General features: G+C 50.9%; 2 long non-coding RNA genes across 2 annotated transcripts; both read left to right on the top strand.

The window, feature by feature from the left end:
• The first annotated feature begins 6,182 nt into the window (after nucleotides 1-6,182).
• LOC128853836 (uncharacterized) lies at nucleotides 6,183-7,737 on the top strand. The gene is made up of 3 exons (XR_008452642.1): nucleotides 6,183-6,308; nucleotides 6,769-6,900; nucleotides 7,575-7,737. It is a non-coding gene; the product is annotated as an uncharacterized LOC128853836 (long non-coding RNA).
• Nucleotides 7,738-8,148: 411 nt separating this feature from the next.
• LOC128853865 (uncharacterized) lies at nucleotides 8,149-18,084 on the top strand. Its single transcript, XR_008452675.1, has 4 exons — nucleotides 8,149-8,737; nucleotides 9,318-9,414; nucleotides 10,281-10,688; nucleotides 14,784-18,084. It is a non-coding gene; the product is annotated as an uncharacterized LOC128853865 (long non-coding RNA).
• The last annotated feature ends 3,822 nt before the right edge of the window (nucleotides 18,085-21,906 follow it).

Here is a 21,906-nt window from a genome sequence, read left to right on the forward strand (position 1 = left end):
CATCTGCCTCAGTAAAGCGCCGACGGAGGGGGTGGCTGCCTTGAGGGAGGTGGATTTAGGAAGATGCTTGGCTGAAAGTGATGCAAGGCTCGGAGATGTTGGTGGGGAAGATTGCTAATTAGATTTTTCATCAACAAACCAAGGCAGGCAGGCAGGCAAGCTTCCTTGCAGCAGCTTTAAAATATCTCTCCTGCTCTGCAGTGTTACAGGCACGCTAGAATAAATAGCTGGCAGCTCTGGGTTGTTCCAGGCCTTGCCTTTATTTAGCTCTCTGTCTTCTGGGAAGCTTCCTCCCACCCACAGCGCTTGGCTGGAGCCTGCAGCGTGGCAGGCCTGGAGATGATGGTCTCGCCTCCCACTGTGCTTGAAGGAGCAAGGGTGGGAGCCCCTCTTGCTCCTGGCTGTGTGCTGGTGGGAGTCCCTGGCCTCGGTTTAGGGAGTCCCCATGGCCGTGTCCCTTCCCAGTTAACCGCGCTGGGGGAGGTTTCACTGTCTTGTGTCACCCCTGCGGTGGCTGCGCAGGACAGGGGCTGGAGAAAACGCGGGTACTCATGTAGAAATGTGGCGTTGCCCATATAATAAGAAGGGTAGGGGACCCTCCAGTTCAAGGTGTGGGTGTGTGTAGAAACCCCCTCCCCAGGGCCAACTGCAGAGAGAAAAGCAGGGAGCAAACCCCCATTTGTGTGGGTTGTGCAGGGAGGGCACCAAAGAGAGGAGCCCTGTGGCAGCACAGCTCTGGCACAGCCCCTGCTGCCAACCAGCAGCCGCAGAGAGGCTTTCCTCTCAGCAGCCCACGCCTGCGGGGGACAGTGCTCCCTGCTCGGGCAGGGAGAGAGCTCAGCCTTCTGCGCTGCAAAAGTCTCCAGCTTTCCTGCAGCGTGCATTAAAAAAACACCACCCAACCACCAAAGCAGGGTGTTTCCTCCCAATTCTTTCCCCCTTCATCTCCATGTGGCACAATAAATCTGCTGGGACAGCAGCTGGAGCCACACACATCCCCGGGCACACGTGGCTGCCGGGCATCCCTGCCCGCCTGGGGGGAATGCCCCGCTCAGGACCTGGTGGGAAGGCTGGGCAGGAGCTTGGGGCTGGGGTTTCTTTCTTGTTCACACGTATTTTGACACTCCCGGGCACAGCAGGCTGGGAGACGTGAGCACGGCCACGGGCCGCGGAGAGGCAGCGGTGCTCATCCCTGAGCTGCAATAAGCACAAGATGAAAATAAAATGCTAATGCTGCTTTGCATCTCCTCCTTCCCCTTCAGAGCACCTGCTCGAGAAATCAGGCCTTTTTTGAACATCCGATAAATAACCAGAAAAAAACCTAATGACCTTTTTCTCCCAAAGATTAACCTTTTCCTGCCAGAGACAGCTCTTTATAGGCACTAGACCAGGAGTGGCTGCGCCCGTATAACCAAAGACAGGGCTAGGAAAAGCATGTGGCTGCTCTCGTCAGGCAGATGGAGATGAGTTTCTCCCGGCTGCACGTGAAAGAAGCCAGCCCGGGAATGACAGGCTGAGCTGTCTGCCCAGTGGCCAGTGACAGCCCCGCTGGCACGTGGCATCGGCACATCCCCGTGTCTTAGCCGGTTGCTACACAAGGCGAATCCTCCGGTGAAAACATCTTCAGAGGCTCCTGGGCATGGCTGGGGTCCTGCTGGCTCCCTGGACCTCTGGGTTTGCTGCTCAGGGCACATTCCGCACAGGAAGGGCAGGGTGACCCTGGATATTTATTCTTCCCTTGGGTGAGAAGTAGGACAATATTGACTGTTGTTTAAGAAGGGCTCTTGGTAGTCAAGAGGTGAAAGAAGAGAACAGGAGCAGCACGGTCATGGAGGATTAGGTGCGGCTCTCAGGCAGCTGCCCTTGGTAAATCCTGCTGAGGAGGACTTCCCAAAACACGCCTTTCCTCTGAAAGCCTCTCCCAGGTACACAGCCGAGGGCTGCTGGTGGCCCCTGCTCCTCTGGCACACTCAGTCTCCATAGATCAGCCCCGCGGCATGTCTGCTGCGCCGCCATCTGCCCTTAGCATCTCAGCATCCCTCAGCCCTGGTGTCCCCTCTGCCCACCCGCTCCCTGCCACGCTCCCAGCAGCACCCACCAGGCGAGGAGCCCCAGTGACATCCCTGTGGGGGTTCCAGGCACCCCATGGCCATGCCAGCGCTCTGCTGAGCTCCCCCAGGAGAGAGGAGGCCCCCAGCACCGCCCTCCCGTGCAGCAGCTTGGCTGCCGGAGAGGGGCTGTGAACATATGTGTGGATAAGAAACCCCAGCCCCAAGCTCCTGCCCAGCCTTTCTGGCAGGTCCTGAGCGGGGCATCCCCCTGGGCAGTGCCCCCCAGGCGGGCAGGGATGCCTGGCAGACACATGTGCCCTGGGGTGTACGTGGCTCCAGCTGCCATCCCAGCCAGATTCACTGTGCTACGCAGAGATGGAGGGGGAAAGAACTGGGAGGAAACACCCTGCTTTGGTGGTTGGGGTTTTGGGGTTTTTTTAATGCACTCTACAGGAAAGTTTGAGACTTTTGCAGTGCAGAAGGCTGAGCTCTTTCCCTGCCCGAGCAGAGCTCCACGGCATTCACTCGGGCTCACGGGCTGCACTGTCTGGGAAGCGGTGAGCAGAGCCACAGAATGGCTCCTGGGCTCCTCAGCGCTGCCTTCGTCACTGTGTGCCTGCAGAATTGCTTTTGGATAAGAAAGGAGCAAAACCAGGAAAACCCCATAACTCATGCGGTATCACCCAGGTGAAGCAAGAGCGAACGCTGCCCTGCGAGCAGCGGGGCTCAGGCTGGTCTCTTGCCGCCGTTGGGTGCCACCCCTGTGGCACGGGCAGGGGTGCAGGATGAGGGGGTGGGTGGTTGTGCCGCAGTGGCTGAGCCAAACAGGTCATCTGGGGATGGCTATGGGATGCCTGGACATCCAGTTAAGAAACCACCTCCCTGAGCACTGTCTCAGGCAGGAGGACAGTTTCTGAAGGCCACAAATGTGATGGCGCATGCAGGATTCTCTGCACAACCGCCTCTGTCACCAGGACTGCCCGCTTGCCGGTGCAGTGGGTTCCCGGTGAACGGGAATGCTTCCTCAACCATAAAACTGCGAGTCACCTTGTGATACGTGCCTTGCTGTGGGGCCAGCGAGAGCCACGGTGGTGCCCCGTGGGACCAGGCGGATGCTCCCTCCCCTGCTGTGCCCCAGGAGGTGTCCGGATGGACGGTGCCTTCGCAGGCGCATTGGAGTAAAACCCATGGCCTCAGAGCAGTCTGTGTGGCCACATCTTGGTCCTACTGCAGTTTGCATTTGCCCATAGGACCCAGGATGGGGAGACGATACAGCCATGCTGGTGATGCCCAGGAACCACTCCCAGATACCGAGGCTCCTGCCTGCCCCTCTCTCATCCCAGCACCGCTCCCCCTCTGACCACATTCAAGCAGCTAATTGTGTTAGTGGGGCAACAGCCCGCTACCCATCGCCGCCTAGATGCGCACCAGGGTCTTTGTTATCACTAACAGTGTCTCCAGCCCACGGCTGAGACCTAATCCCCTCACCTGAGCCAAGATCTCCATTTGACAAAGCAAATTCATTCATAATTCAAAGCTGCCTCTGTAGCTGGAAAATTTTCTTCGGTGACAGAGCAGTCTGGAGCTACGCAGTGGCGCGTAGCCAGCCCCAGGGCACAGGGGGGGAGGTACACTCTCCTTAGCACAGCTGATTTCTGTGGGGAGTTGGAGCCCATTCAGAGGGGGGCAAACGAGCCAGGGTCAGGATTTACACCAGCTAAACAGTCAGTGACTGTTGATACCACGCACAGGTGGCCCTCAGAGCTCTCTGCCCAGGAAAGCACGTGAGCCACTGGAATGCCAATCAGCTTTTTGCCTGTGTGAGTCCCTAAAGCTGCTCTCTACTCCACTGACAGAGGTGTTTATTCCCAAGAAAAGCAGCCACGAGGGCTGCGAACGGGGGCTGCATCCCCAGCTACGGAGCCGTACAGGGGGGCTGTATCCCGCTGCCCTCCCGGCCAAACCCCTGTCAGCCCATACCCTGGGAGGACATCAAAAGGAAAAGCTGCAGAGGTGCAGCTCAGTCCCAAACCCCCCTGAGCAGGTGGGAAGGAGGGCGTCCCTCCCGCCACAGTGGCAGGCCCTTGCTACAACAGGCTGCAAATAAGGCATCTGCTCAAGTGCAAACCGAAATAGGTGCTCAGCAATTAGTGCTTCCACCTGATGAGGAGCTACAGGTCCTATCCTGCTCAAAGAGGGGGTGGTGATGGGGCAGAGCCCCACACGAGCCGGCCCTTGTCCCCTGGTCCAGGCCGCTCTGGGGCAGGACGCTGGCGGGGCTGAGAGCGTCGGGTCCCCAGGGGTGCCCAGAGGGGCTCAGGAAGCGCCGGCAAAGAGCTGGGCTGACCCCACCACCCCAGGGGCGCCAGGAGGAACAGCCCCGGCAGGAGGGGGAGACCCAGACCCGCACCGCTGAGCGGGGAGAGCGCGTGAGGGGCGGGGGAGATGCTCCTGCGGGACAGGGGTGGTGCGGGGACCGGGCGGGGCGGGGCGTGGGCAGGCATGGAACGCATCCCGGGCGCGCAGAAGCCATGCGGTGCGGGGCCTGGTGGTGTGGGTCCCGGCGCTGCGGTGCGGGAGCGATGCGGGGCGGATCCCAGGGGATGCAGTGCGGGAGCAATGCAGTGCGGATGCCGGGTGATGCGGTGTGGATCCCGCGCAATGAGGTGCGGGAGCGATGTGGATCCTGGGCGATGAGGTGTGGGAGCCATGCTTTGCGGGTCCCAGGGACTGCAGGAGCAATGGGGTGCGGGAGCAATGCGGTGCAGGTCCTGAGGGGTGCGGATCCCGGGCAGTGCGGGAGTGATAAGGTGCAGTGCAGGAGAAATGCGGTGCGGGAGTGATGAGGTGCGGGAGTGATGCGGTGCGGATCCCGGGCAATGAGGTGGTGCGGGAGGGATGCGGTGAGGATCCCGGGTGATGAGGTGGTGCGGGAGTGATGCGGTGCGGATCCCGGGCGATGAGGCGTGGGAGCGATGCGGTGTGGGTCGCAGGGACTGCGGGGACGATGGCGTGCGGGTGCCGGGGGTGAGCGGTGCGGGAGGGATAAGGAGCGCCGCGGTGCGTTGCGGGTCGCTGCGGGTCGCGGGCGGCGCAGCGCGGTCCTACGGCGCCCCCTGGCGGCAGGGATTGCCCCGCGCCTGCAGCCCCGCCCTCCCGGTGCCGCCCCCGCGGAGGGGCGCGGGGAAGGTCCTCCCGATCGTCAGCGCTGGAGCTGCCGCGTGGGAGAGGGGGGAGAGCCCGTGGAGAAGGGCTCGGGGGCTGCGAGGGGCTGCGAGGGGCTGGGGGCAGCTCGGGGAGGAGGCAGTGAAAGGAAAGGAAGGTGCCGGGGGGTATTTTTCCATTCCCAGGAGCCAAAGTTTTAACCCCGGTGCCCCCGAACATTTGCTGATGGGGGCAAAGATGCGAGGCTGACAAAATAAGAAATGGCTTAGGGGAAAAACTGGGTTCAGTTCCTGCAAGAGGGTGAGAAATCCCAGGTTTTCAAGGATATTTAAAAATGCGGAGTGAAAGCCAAATCCGAGTCTCAAAGTGCCCCAGAAAGCGGAGTTGCCAGCGGGGAAGCAGCTGCTGGCTTCTGCTTCCTTGGTGCGAGAGAAATTCTGGCCTCGAAGATGCTCCCGGATATCCTTGTTCTTCCTTGATATCCTGGGTGAGTTATTCCTGCTCTTGCAGCTGTTGCTTACTGCCCGGAAGAAATCATTGTGACTGGTTTTCAGCTGCCGAATTGGTTTCTCGTGCATGGTGCCCAGCCTCGCAGAGCCTTGGGAATGACCAGCAAGGACCTCCCTTCCCACTGCCCCTTCACTGAGCAGAACTGGACCTGCTGTGGGTTCTCTTGTCCCACGGCCAAAACCAGGGAAAGTTCTGAGCTGAGAAGAAACGTTTCTCCTCAAACTGGGATATGATGTTTCATGTTCATGCTATTTTACCGTTCTGTTTAGTCCTCTCTCCATCAATATTTATCAACATAACATCTTTTAAGCAATGTCAAAGCTTTGCTTTAAAGAAAAAAAAAAAAAGCAGAATAAAATTTTTTGAAGCTTGGACTCTATTTTTTCAGCTCCCTCATTCCTCCTTCCCTGCCTGTTTTGGCCTAAAATGCAGTCTGATTTTAATGAAATATATTACTCTGTAGAAACATCAGATGAGCACATCTAGATCTAAATGCGACCAACCTCCTGAAACGGGGAACTGCAAAGTTTTTATTATACCAAGAGATGGACACGGGGAGGTGAAGCCGCTTCTCCTGCACAGGTATGGGCTTAGAAACCCAGGTGCTCCTGGGGCTGCGTTCGAGCTGTCTGCCTGGGGCTCAGCGGGGCTGGATCCCCTCCCCGCTCAGCACACCAACCTTTGGCAAATGCCTTTGTGTCCATTCCTCTGCTGCCGGGCAGGAATGCTCCTTCCTCTGACTTCAGGAGGAGCACAGCAGTGATCTGGCTAAACCTAGAAAGGAGCTAAAGTTCCCTGTGCTCCAATGTTTTGTTTGGATAAACCATTTGGCTTTTGGAGGGAAAGGGCAGGGAGATGGGTCCTCTGTGTCCATACAGGCTCTGCAAATGGTGGAAGCTGCACTTAGAACAGTTCAGCTGCCTTCTGGGAGGAAGAGAAGCAGATGTAAGGACAGTTTGGGAAGGCGTTTGGGAAAGGAGGCAGGTGCTTCTACACATCCAACAAGACTATCTTGAGATTTATTTTTTTTTTTCCCCTGTAGGAAGTTTGAAGGGAACAAGTGTCTCTTGGAAAATCAAGGTGTCTTGAAGGTTTAATTTGCATGTCCAGCAGCAGTGACCCCTCCCCTGGAAGCATCTGCTGCCCTGGCTCCAGGAGCACAAGGTCCCAGCAGGTGCGGTTTAGGATGCAGTGAATATTTAAACTTGATGCTGGACTCCTTTCAAGTACTGTCTCCTCCTGAGACGCTGCAGTTCATGTTTTTCTTAAGTATACACGAATATCACAACGTCTGACAGCGGTTTATGTTGGCGGACTCCTGCTGCCTTTGCCTCTCTATCTTGTGTAAGCTAAATAATGTGGATCAGTTCTTTGGGTTTTTCGTGTTCTTATTTGGTAAACTTAGGTCCGTGTTTTGGGAAACTCACCCCAGTGCTCTAGCACTTCTCTGTGGGTATGAATCTATTTTGAACTAATGCTCATTGCCAGCATTTATCAAACTAGATATTGAACGAGAGAGGTTTTTAGTTAATATAAACCGGAGTCAATTTATGATGACAAAATATTGCTAAATGTGTCAGGGAAAAGACAATCTGCTAAAATGTTTGACTAAAGTCAAGTTAAAAACTGCAGTGTTGTTCATTGGCGGATTCTCAAAGCCCAGCTCTGGCAGGGAGGGGAGGTCGCTCATTGCTAGCAGCTTTTGCAAGCTCCCAGTTCTGTTCCAGGAGGATGGAGACTGATGTTTTCAAACAGCCTTTGACAATGAGTGGTAGGCAGCGCCCGTCTGAAACTCAGCTGTCTGCTTGGATGATGATTTTTTGTTTGGTTGGTTCTTTCTTCTTTAAGATATCTGGAGTGCAAAACGCAGCAATGGATATTCTGCTTGTAAGAATCTAAAAGTGTAGAGCCCAAAGCACGTTGCTGTACTTAACCTAGCGACTTCCCACACTTTCCTGATGAAAACACTGAGGGTTGCAACTGGGATGGGCTGTGATGCTTGCAGCACCCAAGCAAGAGCTCCTTTCCACAGTGAAAGAAAAGAGAGACACAGAACATCAAAATGCTGACGTATAAGATGAAGACATCCATAGAGTCGAGGCTTCACACTCTGTATTTAAAATAAGACAAGCATCAATAAGTTTTCACTCTTCATCTCAAGCAGAGCTGGGTACCTGATGCTGTCTGGTAATAATGGAGAAAACTGCAGTGGTCCACGGTCTCAAGCTGAAGACATCAATGAGGAGAGTGGGAAAGTGAAGCAGGTTTGATAGCAGCCCAGTCCGTGCTGACAGAGGTTAGTGCCGGGGCTGGGGGGACTGTGCAGCTCTTCTCCCGCTCTCCGCTTTGGGCTACAAGCTGATGGCCCAGCGGGACGCTGGAAGTGATAACTCCAAGTGGCTTTGCCCCTCCCCAGATGGGAGATGTGCACCAGTGATGTCAGAGCAGAGCAGTGGCCCAGGGAGGGTGAGGGCACCTCTGACCCCAGGCTCTGATGTGGAGTAGAGCTCTCAGATGTCACTCTTTGTTGAACTGGTGTTTTCTGACGTGTGCAGATAACTTAAACATGAGCAGCTTTCCTAAGGTGGAGCAGCGTACTGGTGAAGTGGGAACTTTCCTTTATTCCTGCTGGTGGAAATTTGCCTTTTCCCTCTTCTCCCCTTCTGCCCGGAGCCGAGTGTGGCAATAGATGGCACTGCTGGGACAGGCTGGAACCTCTGCCCTCTGTGCTGTGGCCACAGCACCTGCACTTGGTGTCCCAGCTGCAGACACAGGAATTGGGCAAATCCGGTGCACATTGCCTGCAGCAAGACTCCGAATTCCTAGCTGAATTTCTGCTGCAGCAAGACACTGTTTGCACCTGAATTTCTGCTTCTGTTTACATGCAGTGGAAAAGGAGGCTGCGAGCATCAAAGGGCATGTCTGGAAACTTCTGCCTGTGAAAATCCAGAGCAGCAAAGCATCTGGGAGCTGCCTGGAGGAGCTGTGAGCCACAACTGTGGTCCGTGCAGGTATGTCTGCTCAGCTGGACAAAGGGGAACAGGGCCTGTCCTGATGCTCGGTGCCACCGTGTTGAGCTGCAGCCTGTCCCTGAGCAGCCTCTGCTCCTCAGCACAGCACGTCAGCCACAGCCCCCTCCTCTGCTTTCACCTCCCTGCAGGCTGCCAGGTCCCAGCAGAGCGGGTTAAGGTCACCAGGCCATTTAATTTTCATTGAAATGCTGTCATTTATGTGCTTTGCAACGGGCTCAAATCCCTCGCTGATCTAAGCCGCACAAAACAAGCGGGAGAGATCCTTGGCTGCTGCAAGCAATTGCGTCAGGCTGGGGCAGAGCAGCCCAGCATCCACGCGTGGCTCGTGCCTCACCGTAGGTCGTGCAGGTAAACTCCAGGTGTCCTCCAGGTTTTCCAGGTGTCAGGTTCTCCAGACGCAGCACCTTACAGTAAAAATCCAGGGATTTCAAAACGATGATTGTTGACTGCTTTTGATTTACTTCCTGAGCAGCAGAGCTTTATTCTGGGCTGGAATCTGTTTTGTGGAAGTTAGTGCTTATACCAGGGCCGAGTTTCCCACTGTGCGTCCCTTGCCTAGGACAGATCCACATCCCACAAACCCTCTGAGAAGCTCCCATTGAGCTAGAGGTCCTGGGAAGGAAGAAAAGGGCTGTTGCCTGTGGGGTCAACAGGAGGTAAGCAATTAAACCCTCTGAAATCACCCAAAAGCTGGTTATCTTCCTTCATAATACTGCTAATTGCCTGGGAGAGCCTGCTGTAAGACAGACACTGAGGCAGATTGATTCTGCATCACGTTTGCTCTCCAGCATTTCATTCTTTTTTTGGTTTGATCTCGGCAAATGCATCTTCCCCGATAACTCTGTGCTGCACAGCAGAATGAAACGCGCTCTCGGCACAAGACAGACTTGCTCAGATCATTCACAGTCCCACAAGTTTGTTGGGTGTAATCTACAGAAAGATGAAAGCTGCTTTATTCTTTCTAATGCATGACCAAGTCAGCTTGCTTCAAACATGAATAATTAAATGCCCACGTGCATTTGTAAATGCCTCCATTTTAATTAAAAAGCAACCTGCTCCTTGAAAATTTAGGCAGCTAAAGTGGTATTGTGCTCTCCAAAAGAGAATTAATTATTTATATGATATGCTCTGCTGTTTAAATTACTTGGGTTTAATGTACTGCATAGGCACTCTGTATTGATAACAGCACTGTTTTTCTTCCACTTAATCATCACAATTTTAATTATTTATTTATTAACAAGAGCAAAAATACCCAATCTGATACTTCTTCACTGCACCAGTGGTGGGTTGCATTTTCTCCCGCTCTTAGGTTGAAATAATGATGTTTTTGCTGTGAAGAGGCTGTTTCGCAGCCCACTGTAGTACTTGGTGCCATGTGTGAAATGGGACTGTGGTGTCTGTCACTACGATGGTGCTGATGCTGATTTGTGTTTTGCACTTTGTGCTTTATGGGGGTTCTGCTGGTTCCAGTTCATCTACTCACCGTTTAAATAACTCTGACTCCTCTCGTGTTTATTTTTAGGGTGATGTAGGCCCTGCGTTTTTTTTTTTTGCTTCTCCTGTTTCTCCTAAAGTATCCTGCAGCCACAGCAGCAGTTCAAGGTGAAATAGAAAAAGCAACTATAGAAGCAGAGGACAAGCTGCAAAGCTGATACGTGGAGGTAGCCAGGGGATGCTTGACCACACGGCCGCTCTGGGCTGGTGCTCCTCTTCTGCATAATTTGGTTACCAATAACTCTGAGCTGTACTCTCCTAGAAATTAATTTACCAGAACAACTGGACAACTTAGGAGACTGTGTTCAAGGGGACTGGCTGCCCTGGGTTTGTGGTTTGCAGCACTGTGCATACCGTCGTGTTGCTGTACAAATTGCTCATGTGGGATGCAAAGTAATGAGATTTATACAACATTTTGCAAGGGAAGAAGTGAGAGGTAAGAGTCATCAGCTCCCAGGAAGTGTAACTCGTGCCCTGCTTTCCCCACAGCAGCTGTAGAGGTCCTCCAGCCTCACTTCTGCATCCTGGGTACAGCACAGGTGCAGCTTACCCCTTTCCTGACTTATCTTACCCGTAAATTGTCCTTTCTGGTGTACAGCTATCCACCCGTGCTTGTCGCAGAGTACGAGCGTGTGGTGCTTGTGGGACAACTCGGCTCTGGTTTCATGGCATCATTGCACAGATTTAATGACTAATTTTTGCCGGAGGTTTGCCCAGCGTAGGGGCAGCGCTGTGCCCACTGAGCAGCTGCCTCCTCCCTGCTGGGTCACAGGCATAGAAGCCCTGGCAGCACGTCGAGGGTAGTTTGGATCTGACTTTGATATGAAGTAGGTTTTTGATAGAGCTGGGTAGAAGTGAACTTCAGGGCTTTGATTGAGTTTGTATTTCCTTCCGATTTGGGATTAGACTGCAAAGTTACCAAAGTTATTTCAGGTAAGATCAGTTACTACTTTCTTGTGATAATTTAAAAATATATCATTTCAATTTTGATCCCCTCATTTTCTCTTTGTTTCAGCTATATTGGGGGTTTCATATCAGTTCAAATCAGTTGGGTTTCAAGCTGCCAGCAGCCTCCCCATTGGGATTGCTGTCTTGGGGCTACTGTGGTACCACACCCCGCTAGTAGGTGCACACTGCCCGGGCACACAGGCGTGCTGTGTGCAATCTCCTGACTTCTTTTCCACAATCTCTTAGTAAGAAAGGAGTTTTGACTCTTGGTAAGCTGCAATGATCTGCTGTTAATTCCAAAACAGGCAAGACTGTTTAGCAGAAGCAGCTTAGAAAACCAGGAACTGATGCGCTGCAGGAAAGGTGTTATTGTGTTACTACCGTTTCTAAGTGCTGAGTTGTGTTTGATAGATTAATAACAGGGTTTGCTAGTTTAGAGTATAAGGGCATCAGCTGGGAGGAAATGGAGCAGAGCCCCCCGTGCTGCTGCTGCTGCTGCTGGGGTCACTGAGCTTCCAGGCTGGTGTGGCCACCAAAAGGCAAGTTGAAAATTGCTGTGTGTGTGCAAAGTGAGGTGGTTCCAGGGGTGACACTGAAAACCTTATCTGCCTTCTGAAATATCAGACTCAAATTCAGTCACTGCAGCCAAAAATACTCCTATTGCTGTAAATGGTTATTGAGGTGTGTGTAGGATCAGTGATTGTAATGCACATGTGAGGGACTCACAGGAAAATCACAGCTATGTATCCCTGGGAGGGCTGTGAAGATGCACCCTAAATCCATCCTCTGTACAAAGCCAAGATCAACGCATTCCTGACAGATTCCATTCCTGACGGATGCTTAAGCACCTTTTCCTTTAAAGACTTAGTGGTTTCTTCACCCTCAAATATCCTTGGGCAATCTACTCCAGAGCTTTAATGTGCTTCTTCTTTGAAAGGTTTTCCCAACAGCCATCCTAATTCTCCTATCCTATTTTTATGTGATTACCAGCAGATATGCAAAGCAAGTAATTGCTTTCTTCTACAGGAACCTTTTATGAACGGAAAACTGTAACTGCATCTCTGCTCTGTCTTCTGTTTTCACGAGTTGATTGACCCATTTCCCTCTGTCTCTCCTTAGAGGCTGTTTTCTCTATCTCTGGTCACTCCCGTTGCTATCCTCTGGGCTCTCGCCAGTCAGGGCCTGTCTTTCTTGATGAACAGTGCCCAAACTTGGATGCAGGACTCCAGCTGAGGCTTTAGTAATGAGGAAGAGAAAGTTTACTTCATGTGTCTCGCATACAGCTTTTCTGTTTATGAATTCCAGCATGATAGCTGCAAAAAAAAGCAAACAATGTCTTGGTGGCCCTTGAGATTTAGGCATGTTGGAGATGAGGACCATATAAGTACACAGATGGATGCATGGATGAAATGCAGACTTTCAGTAGTCAGACAGAAGCAACTGAGCATGGGGAAGTGGCACCGCAAGGGTCAGGCTGCTGCCAGCATATGTGCGAGGCTCAGGTCTGCCCTGACGAGGACCAGCAGTGGGTATGGAAGGAGGGGTTAATTCCCACCCCACTGGGACGCACTCCTTGAGCACCTCGCCCACGTCAGGAGCCGTGCAGTTGTCTCTCCTGGGGACACATTGGGTAGATTTCATCCTGCTGGTGGCTCCCAGCCCCTGGGGGCTCCATGAGCTGAGAGGGTCTCAGCCTTTCTGCTGCTAGACTCGGCTTTCAGTGCTGCTATCTGTAGGCATATTTATTTAAGCCGTTCTTCTCATTTGCTTTTCATTTCTGGAGGAAAAAGCTCTCTGTGAAAAGATGAGTTGCATGTCTCCCCCCCTCCCCTTCAGCCCAAGTGTTAGGCAGGAGGCTGGTGAGTGATGCGAAGTTGGGCTCTGCAGAGGATGGCAGGGAGGCGTTCGGAGGAGCCCGTGGCGGTGGCTGGAATTCCTGTTGCCATAACAACCCTATGCAGGCCTTAAATATAGATTGGTTTTACCCCATAGCCCCCCTCTGTCCTTTCTCCTGTAATACAGGAGCAAACAGCATTTACTTTCATTTTGCTGCAACCCGTTAGAGTCGGAAAGGTCGGAAATGGGGCCAACTCTCCAACAATATAAATCCTGGTGAGTGCGGTGTGTGAGGTCAAAAGCCCCACCAATAATGGGTTTGATGGTCCTGCTCCACTCAGAGCTTTTCTGTGTAGGCTCCAAATACTGGTTTAGCTCAGTGAAAATCCTTGGACGTGTTGGACCGAAAGAAAAATCCTCTAGCAAAAATGGGAAACATTTAATTGCTGATGCAGCTTTGGTTGTGGTGGGCAAGAGACAACCGGTGCCGCTTTGGGGCTGAGTGAGGGGTAGAGCTGGGACACAGATGGGGACAAACCATGCCAGAGCATCACATCGAGCTTACTCTACCCAGGGATTTCTTGTAGTTTCCCAAACGAAAGCTTCGCTGAAAGAGCTATTCTGTTTTCATGAGCTACCCTATTTTTTTTCTCCTTCCGCGGGGCTGTCCCCTGCAGGGTCTTCCTTCCTGTGACCCCTGCTGCTCTCCCGTTCCTGTGAGCATCAGGAGACTGCGAAGGCTTAATGGATGAGTAGCAGCTGGCTGCACCAGGGACAGGTCAAATAGCCGGGATGTGGCTTTATTATCTTTCAGGAACATAAACACCACATATTTCTCGATGGAGACAACACCGAGAAAGAATTCTAGAAAGGAGAGAAAGGCCAAGTACTGCAGTGTGCCATGGGGAGCAGGAGTGAGCAAGCGTGTTGGACGGCCGCATGCAGTCTGTAGCATCAAGCAGTAGCGCGCAGGGAGGCTGCGGAGCGCGGCTCTCCCCCTCAGCACAGTCCTGCTGGTGGTGATGCTGACAAATGCTGCTGAAGTCCCTCTGCTTAGGAGAAAGATCATCGCGTAGAAAATTCATTGGATGCCTTTGGTATCTCCAGCGTGTGATTACACAGCAAAACTATCTGTTAGATCAATGTTTATTCCTCAGTGAACAGTATAAATCCTTTTAGAATGTCATACTTTTATTTTTCATTAAATATTGGATTTTATACCGTAGATCAGATGAAGTCCCAAGCTGTAGTAATTATTTACTGGTGCAATATAGTGGGAGAGCTCCCAGGATCCCGACTCCATTGTAGTGCTGATTTCATTCTGTAAGAGTAATTTCATTCTCTTAGTTTATTAAATTAGACGAATGTTTAGAATGAAAAATCAAGCAGCTGAAGGTTTTCCCATAAAATCCTAATCCATCTCCCTTGTTTATCTGCAGAGAGGTTCAACCTGCAAATGTCAGATTAATTCCTTATTTTTTTTTTCTTCTCCAATAACAATCTCATTCGTGTTAATACTGTGTACTTTTCTCTGATCTTGTCACTGAAAATAGGTAATTTTCCTGAAATTGCCTTTGATTTTGACTAGAAACCCACAAATGGCATGGAAAATTCCAGCCTGGGTAGTTTCAATTTTGGCAAAGTTACAAGTAATGGAATACAGAATAACTTGGGTGGGTCAAGCAGCTGTCTTCCGAGCACAGCAACAGAAGGTGGCTCTTCTGAATCGCCTCTCTTATCATTTCAGATTTATTTTGCTCCTGTTGAACTCTTCTGAATTGGAATTGAAAGACATCTGGTGACAAATCTCAGAGTTTACCAAGGAAAGACCCTGCTTTGGGATGTTACGGCCAGAAAAGGACATCAGGGTTCAATATAAACTGAAAATTGAGTAAAACAGCAAGGGCTTGCCTTCCATCTACTGGTCATCTTCTTCCCTGTATGCTTGTCAAAAAATGCTACAGTGCTGCTTTTTAAACCAAATAAGTCTCTTGGGATGAAAAAGTGGTAGAAAAAATTGCACTCAAAAAATACCATTGCTATACATCAGCTTTGTAGCTGTGAGACTGCAGCTTTGATGCTGAGTGCCTGCGAGTGCTTGGGGAGCTCCAGCATGCTGTACGGTCGTTTTGAGTAACTAAACGCTAGATACATTCAGAGAAAACTGCATCCTGGAGGCGCATTTCAAGGGAAAACATAACTGTCAGAATCTATAGGATGTAACTTGCAATTAAGTTTGCACATTCATCCATTTTCTTGCAAATCCTTGGGTAGACGGGAGCTAAATATAGCTAATGGACTCATGAGCTCAAGTACACGCAGTGCTGTGCTTTTATTTCTATAGAGTGAAGCCCAGGGTCTGAGCACAGAGCTGATAGTCATTGACGGCAACGTAACGAGGGAGGACTGGAGGGAAGATACTCTGGAGTGACTCAGCATCGTCACTCTATGTAGAAAGTGCATTAGTGCAGTATGGAGCCACTGGGGAAGAGAAAACCTCCTGTTGGAATTTAGGCTCCCAACCCAAACAGCGGTCGCCCAGAAGGCTGCACAGGACGCAGCTGGGCAGGAGGCGCTCAAGTGGGTGTTCATGGGACACCGTGTTTGTGTGGTGTTCCCCAAGGGCCGGAGCTGCCCGGCTCAGAGCAGCAACAGTGCCTTCCTGGCAGCACCAATGAGGTGCCTTCCCCTGACAGACCAGTTGTGTTTGAAGCAGAGGAGAGGAGGAGGCAGTTGATTTTATGACTTTATTCCAGACCTGGGCAGTCCTATTTCTTTCTGACAGCCAAGCAGGACTTTCCAGTGCCTTTGGTAAGCCTGGTAGCACCTGGTCTGAAGGAACAGAAGGACTAGGGCTTGCTTTGCTTGTAATTGCTGTTGTCTACATGTACCGTCCTGCAAGGCGCTGACTGGAAAGTGAATCTCGCCCCATGCTGCAGATCTCTGTGCTGAGACAGCCCCCAGTTCTCTTCTGGGGGGTGCTCCTTCAGGGTCTGGAAAGGTTGCATTTAACCCTGGAAACTGTGAGCAGAACAACGGGTTTGCTTGTATTTACAAAGTCACCTCCCCTAAAATGTGCTTTAGTCCATATCGGAGCTGGAGCATCACATTTCTCCTGATCAAGCAAATGGTTGGGAGACTCAGTCTCAGGTTGCACTGCAAAGGCTTGTAAAGCAAACCACTGAAGTTCCTGGGATGGTTCCCCAGACATTGCTGCTTGTTTTGTGCATGTTCCTATCCTAATTAATCTTTTTCCATGGGGAAACACTTGTTTTAGTCAATTTCTTGCAAAATCAAACCGGTCGTTCTTGGTTTGCTAAATTAAAATCCATGAAGATGGATGCTTTAAGAATAGATGTTTTGAGACCTGCTGTCCACATTGATTCTGACTTTACAGCAAGAAGGCTGGTGCACATCTGCTCTGCAGGCGTATGGGTACAAGATGAAGCTGGGTTCTTCGATAGGCAAAAATGAGACATAGAGGGACAATGTTTCTAGTGTCACACGCTCAGTGGTCTGGGACCGCGAGGGTGAGTTGTACCTGTGCAATACTCCTTCAGATCTTTGCATGTCTGCAGTAGAATGCTGTCCTTACCTTCAAGAGCCCACTGATGAGCTCTTCTATAAGGACTCATCAGTGGACAATGTCACCTCATCAGCCATAGAGAGGAGGCAGAGAAGAGCTACTGGTGCTGGGGAAGCGAAACAGCTGAGTTATCCTCAAGTTATCGTTATAGAAGCTTCAAGCAAATATCGTTTTTATTACAGAATAAAATACTTTTATTACCCAGAAGGAACTATGCAAGCTCAGAAATTGTGCTTTTTACAATGCATCTTTACTGAATTCCCTTGTCTGCAGGGTTCCTGGGTGCTATTAGCTGCTTTAACTGGAAAATCAGCTGCTGGGACTCCGGGCGTTTGCTTGCGGAGGCAGCATATTCCCTGTAGCTCCCAGCCCCCAGGGTTCACCCAGCCCACATCAGCCTGTGAACGGCTGCCATCCATCTCCCTTCCACCTTTCCTTTGAGAGCAGTGTTCAGGAGAGGAAAGACCAGGGCAAAGAAGGAATTGTACAGCCACACGTGGCTCCCAAAAAGTCAGTTAATGTTTTACCATTTTTTTTTTCTGCAGAAAGAATGAAAACGCCCACGCAGGACAAATAGCCTTGGGCTAGGAATAAATTGTAGTTGCTTTATGGAGCTTAAGATCTATTGAAGTGATACTTGTGTTGCTCTTGGTAATCAGAGCTGAATTGCTCTTTGGTTTCTCTGAGTGTCCCCTGTGCAACCCTTCCCATATCAAAGGAGATGGTCTGGACAAGGCAGGCAAAGATCGCCACACATGTCAGGCTTGAGAAGAAGGCTTTTGATGTGTTGCTGAGCAGAGGTATTTAATTAATCTTCTCTATTGATTTTGATGGAGAACCGCCTTCAATTTTTATGTGCGAGAGAAAGAGACTGAAGAGCAGCCATCTGTAAGATGGCCAAGCGAGTGCTGGGCTCGGTTTGCTCGCCTCTGGTTTTCCAGTGCAATCCTGTGGTTGACCTTTGTGAACATGCCAGAAAACAGATAGGCTGAGGGAGTTGAAGGAAACTGGAGAGAACACCTCCAAATACTTTATGTCTCCTCAGCACGCAGGGTGATACAGGAGGTATGTGAAGAGTGGAGAAACTCCCCTCTCCTTCCAGCAGGTGAGTGACGGCCCCCGAGCAGAGACAGCACATGCAGAGGACCTGCTCTGTGTTGGGACTGAAGGGGAGAAGGAAGGTGGACATCCCTCAGCGTCAGTTACCAGGGCAGGGCATGTCAGCGCTTCCAACTGCCGTACATGGGCTGAGCTTGAAACTGAAGGGCCATCAAAGGATTTCGGAGAACGATTGCAAAATATTGAAATGTTTGCTCTTCCGACGTGACAAGGGTAACAAGTTAGGAGTTTGCTGGGATCTCCCAATTTACTGTGGTGTAACTGCTTGAACTTAGGGCCTTTTAAATTGTGCATTACATTGACTGGGTTGTTAATATTTAATCTATGGAAAAAGACAAAGGTAGTTAGCTGACAATTCTCTTCAAATAAAAATCTCTATTATGATAATCCGGAGGAATCTTTGCTATTGTTATTACTTCAGTTACTGGAATGGCAGAACATAAATGCTAGGAGCAGGGAAGGAAGCTGTGCTGTGCCAGGGACCACGAGAATGGAGGGGCTCAGAAGCTTGCAGGCTGGAAGACAGGGAGAGCATGGGGACAGGAGTGACCCTGGTGCGGAAGTCCTCCTTAGCATGGCAGTTTTGTTTTAGCGAAGGCTGTGACCTCGTGTCATGTCCTCACGCTTCATCACTACACTTAAACCAGTCTTCCACGATGTGGCTTGCTGGTCCAAGGACCCACAACCCTGGGCTGGGTGCCCCTGCCCTGTGAGTGTGACATCCTCTGCAGGGCTCCTCTGACCTCCCTGCCACGGCATGGAGCGGGAAAGCTTCCCGAGTTCAGGGTCATGCTGCTGCTTTTTAATCCAGGCCTTTTTCTCCCCTTCTCTTCAGACCCTTTCCAGCCAGCAGAGATTTGAAGAGTGGGCGGGTGGGAGCAGGACTGCTGCTCCCCAAAGGCACTCACCACCTGCAAAGCCACAGGAGTTTAGCTGGACTATGTCCTTTCACCTGCTTTAAACCAGGTGACAATAATTTCTGTCTTCCACAGTGAATCTGAGCTCTGTTGAATCCTCCTCCAGAGCTGTCTGGAGCACGGGCAGGGATTGCAAAGGCCTCCCTGCCAGGTTCTCTGCCCTTTCCACAGAAGGAGCCTAATGTGCTGCACAGAAAAGCTGTGTTGCAACTGCCTTTGGCAGAAAATAAAGCATTCACCAGAACTCTTAATTCTATGTAATCATGAGGAGTTTGGACAGCAAAATGCTTTTTAGAGCACTCCGACGATGCCTGGAGTTCAGAGATGATAGTAAATCTCCATTTCTAAGCTGTTGACCTTTTTAGATGTTTATGCACACTGGAAAATGAGTCTCAGCAGGGCAGAGACAGTCAGGTCAGACATTGCAGTAAAGGTTTTGCTGCAAGGCTCTTAGGCATTTTGGTGTCTAAAGCAGCTGGAGGCAGGAGGTGGAAGAGCCTCTGTGTGCAGAAGCACTTGAGCAGGTATCTCTGCTCTCTGGTCAAGCGCTCAGAGCTGGGGTATTTCTTAAAAATTAAAAATCTGGTTTACTCCCACTTTCTTCCAGTTGCACCTTTGAAAACAACGTGACCGGTACGCATTGCACTGAAAAACTCAGCGCACACAACTGTGTTTAAGAGAGGGTCTCAGGCTGCAAATCCCAAAGGGAAGGAGAAATGTCCCTGGCACCCTGAGAAATGGGCCATTCAAGCATCCAAAAAATGTAATCTTAAGATGGCTCCATCCTCCAGTTTTCCCCTTGGTCGGCTCTGGACAACTCCGTTGGTGGCTTTCCCAGCCACGCTTTACTGCTCCGTGCAATAGCCTAGGGCCAAACCCCAGACCTGCAGCACGCTCCAAGCTGGCCACTGCGGCACTTCCCACTCTGTTTTCAACATCTTCTACTCCTGTCAAGATCAAGAAAGCAGAGCTGCACTTTCAGTAGGTTACTGCAGTGTTTTCGTTTTGTACGATTACATCCAATTTGTTCTTTTTGGTTAGCTGGCGCTGGGTATTATTCCCCTGCAGAACTCAAGCATACAGTGAAAAGGGAATGTTTAGAAAAGCTTATTAAAATTAATGGGGAGTGGTGCTGTCCCATGTGAAGAAATTTAATCCAAGACAGCCTTCAGGAATGGCTTACTGCAGCCTTCTGCGTCACCCACAAATACTTTAGGGAAAAGCAGGGAAGGAGAACAGAGTTTTAGATGAGCTGCTTTAAAATTATCTTTATAATCCTGCAAATTAAAATGTGTTTTATTAGAGACAAGTTACAAATGCAAAATAACCCAAGAGAGGCTGGAAGTGACCGTTCTCAGAGATGACTGATGCAATTCCTGCAGCTGTGACTCGATGTCACTGAAACCAAAGCTCTCCCCGCTCCAAGGAGTCTGCCCCATCAGTGGCACAGGACACCCACCGTTTCCTACAGACCTGCCTCAGAGGATCTAGGCTCCTTTCGTACTAGGAATAACATTAAATAGTTGCTTGAAATTAGGTTCGACCTCCCCATGTCATTTCACAGGCACTGCTATGAAGCTTCCTGACCCCAACGTAGCTCCAGCTTTCACCGTCATTGAAAGGTACAAAGGCAGGGAGAAGGAAGTGTGTTTACCCAAAGCTTAGGGCAGTTGGGATCAGGGAATGGCTGAGAAGGGCTGGGTTCATGCAAGGTTTTCAAATTCTGCTGTTTTCTGCCAGTTCCTCATAAGAGAGGAGCAACAAAAAGCTTAAACTGTTGGGTACGCCCATCAGCCTTATTCTCACCAAGACATGCGAGGCTGGTACGAGCTTCTGCCACTGATGTCAGGAACCTCTGACAAACGCCCTCCCTGTTAGCTGCAGTGACAAGGCAAACAGTCTTGGTAGGAATCACTAAAGGATATCTCTTAAGATTTACAGTACATTTTGCTGTTCATTCATTCCCCGCCCCATGCGGCTTTTGGCTGGTTGCTTTAATCCTTCTCAGTCTCAATTTCCCTCAGTCTGAAAGGGGACAGTATGGTACTTCCCTACCAGGAGCTATCTAAAATTACTCTCTGCTGCAGAGTCCTTTTAGGATCCGCATATGCAAGAGCAGAGAAATTTTTATTCTCATTATCCTAAGAAAACTCACCATGCTTCAGGACTTTCAAGCAATGGCATTTTTCCAGCATTAGACCCCAAAGCTGGCTGAGTTAGGTGTTTGCTTTGCCTCTAAGGCTGAGCTCTCAGCCGGTGTTTGTTAAAGAGGAGCTGCGCAAGAGAAGCCAGGGACAGGATTGGGTTGCTATGGGGGCAGAAGTGAATCCTAGCAGGAATACGGTTCAGGTCACAGCTACCTGGTGCCACCTCCAGACATCAAGGAGCCATGTCCCCAAGCTCAGGTGGAAGCTGTTTAGGGAGGGGACCTGACTTTTCCTCTCCTGCTGTGAGGATGCTGTGAGGTACCCCATCGTGGAGTGCCAGATCCGCTGCAACTTCACTTGTGTTTTTTCTTCAGCTGCACAGGGAAAATGCTGCCAGGGACAGGAACAGGGAGCTCTTTAGCAGACCCAACTGCTAGCTATACTGTTTGGAGTCTCAGTGCCAAAAGCCTTTCCTGAAACAATCAAGCCGGCATGTTCTCTATTAGGAGAAGGTGGACTCATCATTCCTTCTGCTGCTCTTTCTCAGCGCTCCTGCCCTCAATAGCAGGCGAGGGCTCCTCACCGCCTGTTGCAACACACTTCAAGCAGGCTGGTTCTCCAGATGCTGATTAAAGCAGTCAGGCTTCCTCCAACCCAGGGATAGAAACAGCACCTGAATCAGAGACACTTGTCTGTAATGCACGCAGTTGGTGGCAAACGCAGGGTCAATGATATTTATCTAGTTCCCATTACACCCTTACTTACGCCTTTTCTTTAGGGTTGGGACTTCAACTTGACATCCATCAGCAGCCGCCCCATCGCATCTGCAGACCCTCGCCCGGCTGTGTGAGTTTTCCCCACATTCAAGCCCTCAGCTTAGCTGTGTCCCACAGCTGCCAGACGGATCCCAGCCCTGGTGGGTGTTTAGGGAAGGCAGGCAGGGCATTCTGCCCATGAATTCCTAGGAATGATGCTGCATCTAGGTCCTGGGCTCTCGCTTTCCCAAAGCACCACCCAGTTTGCCAGCACACAGCATGAGGTGGGTGTGCCACAGACCCCAAAGGGTGTGGACGACTGCAAGGTGCTTTGCAGTCCGCAGCA

This window comes from Cuculus canorus, chromosome 16 (genome assembly GCF_017976375.1).
Source record: "Cuculus canorus isolate bCucCan1 chromosome 16, bCucCan1.pri, whole genome shotgun sequence".
Taxonomy (NCBI): domain Eukaryota; kingdom Metazoa; phylum Chordata; class Aves; order Cuculiformes; family Cuculidae; genus Cuculus; species Cuculus canorus.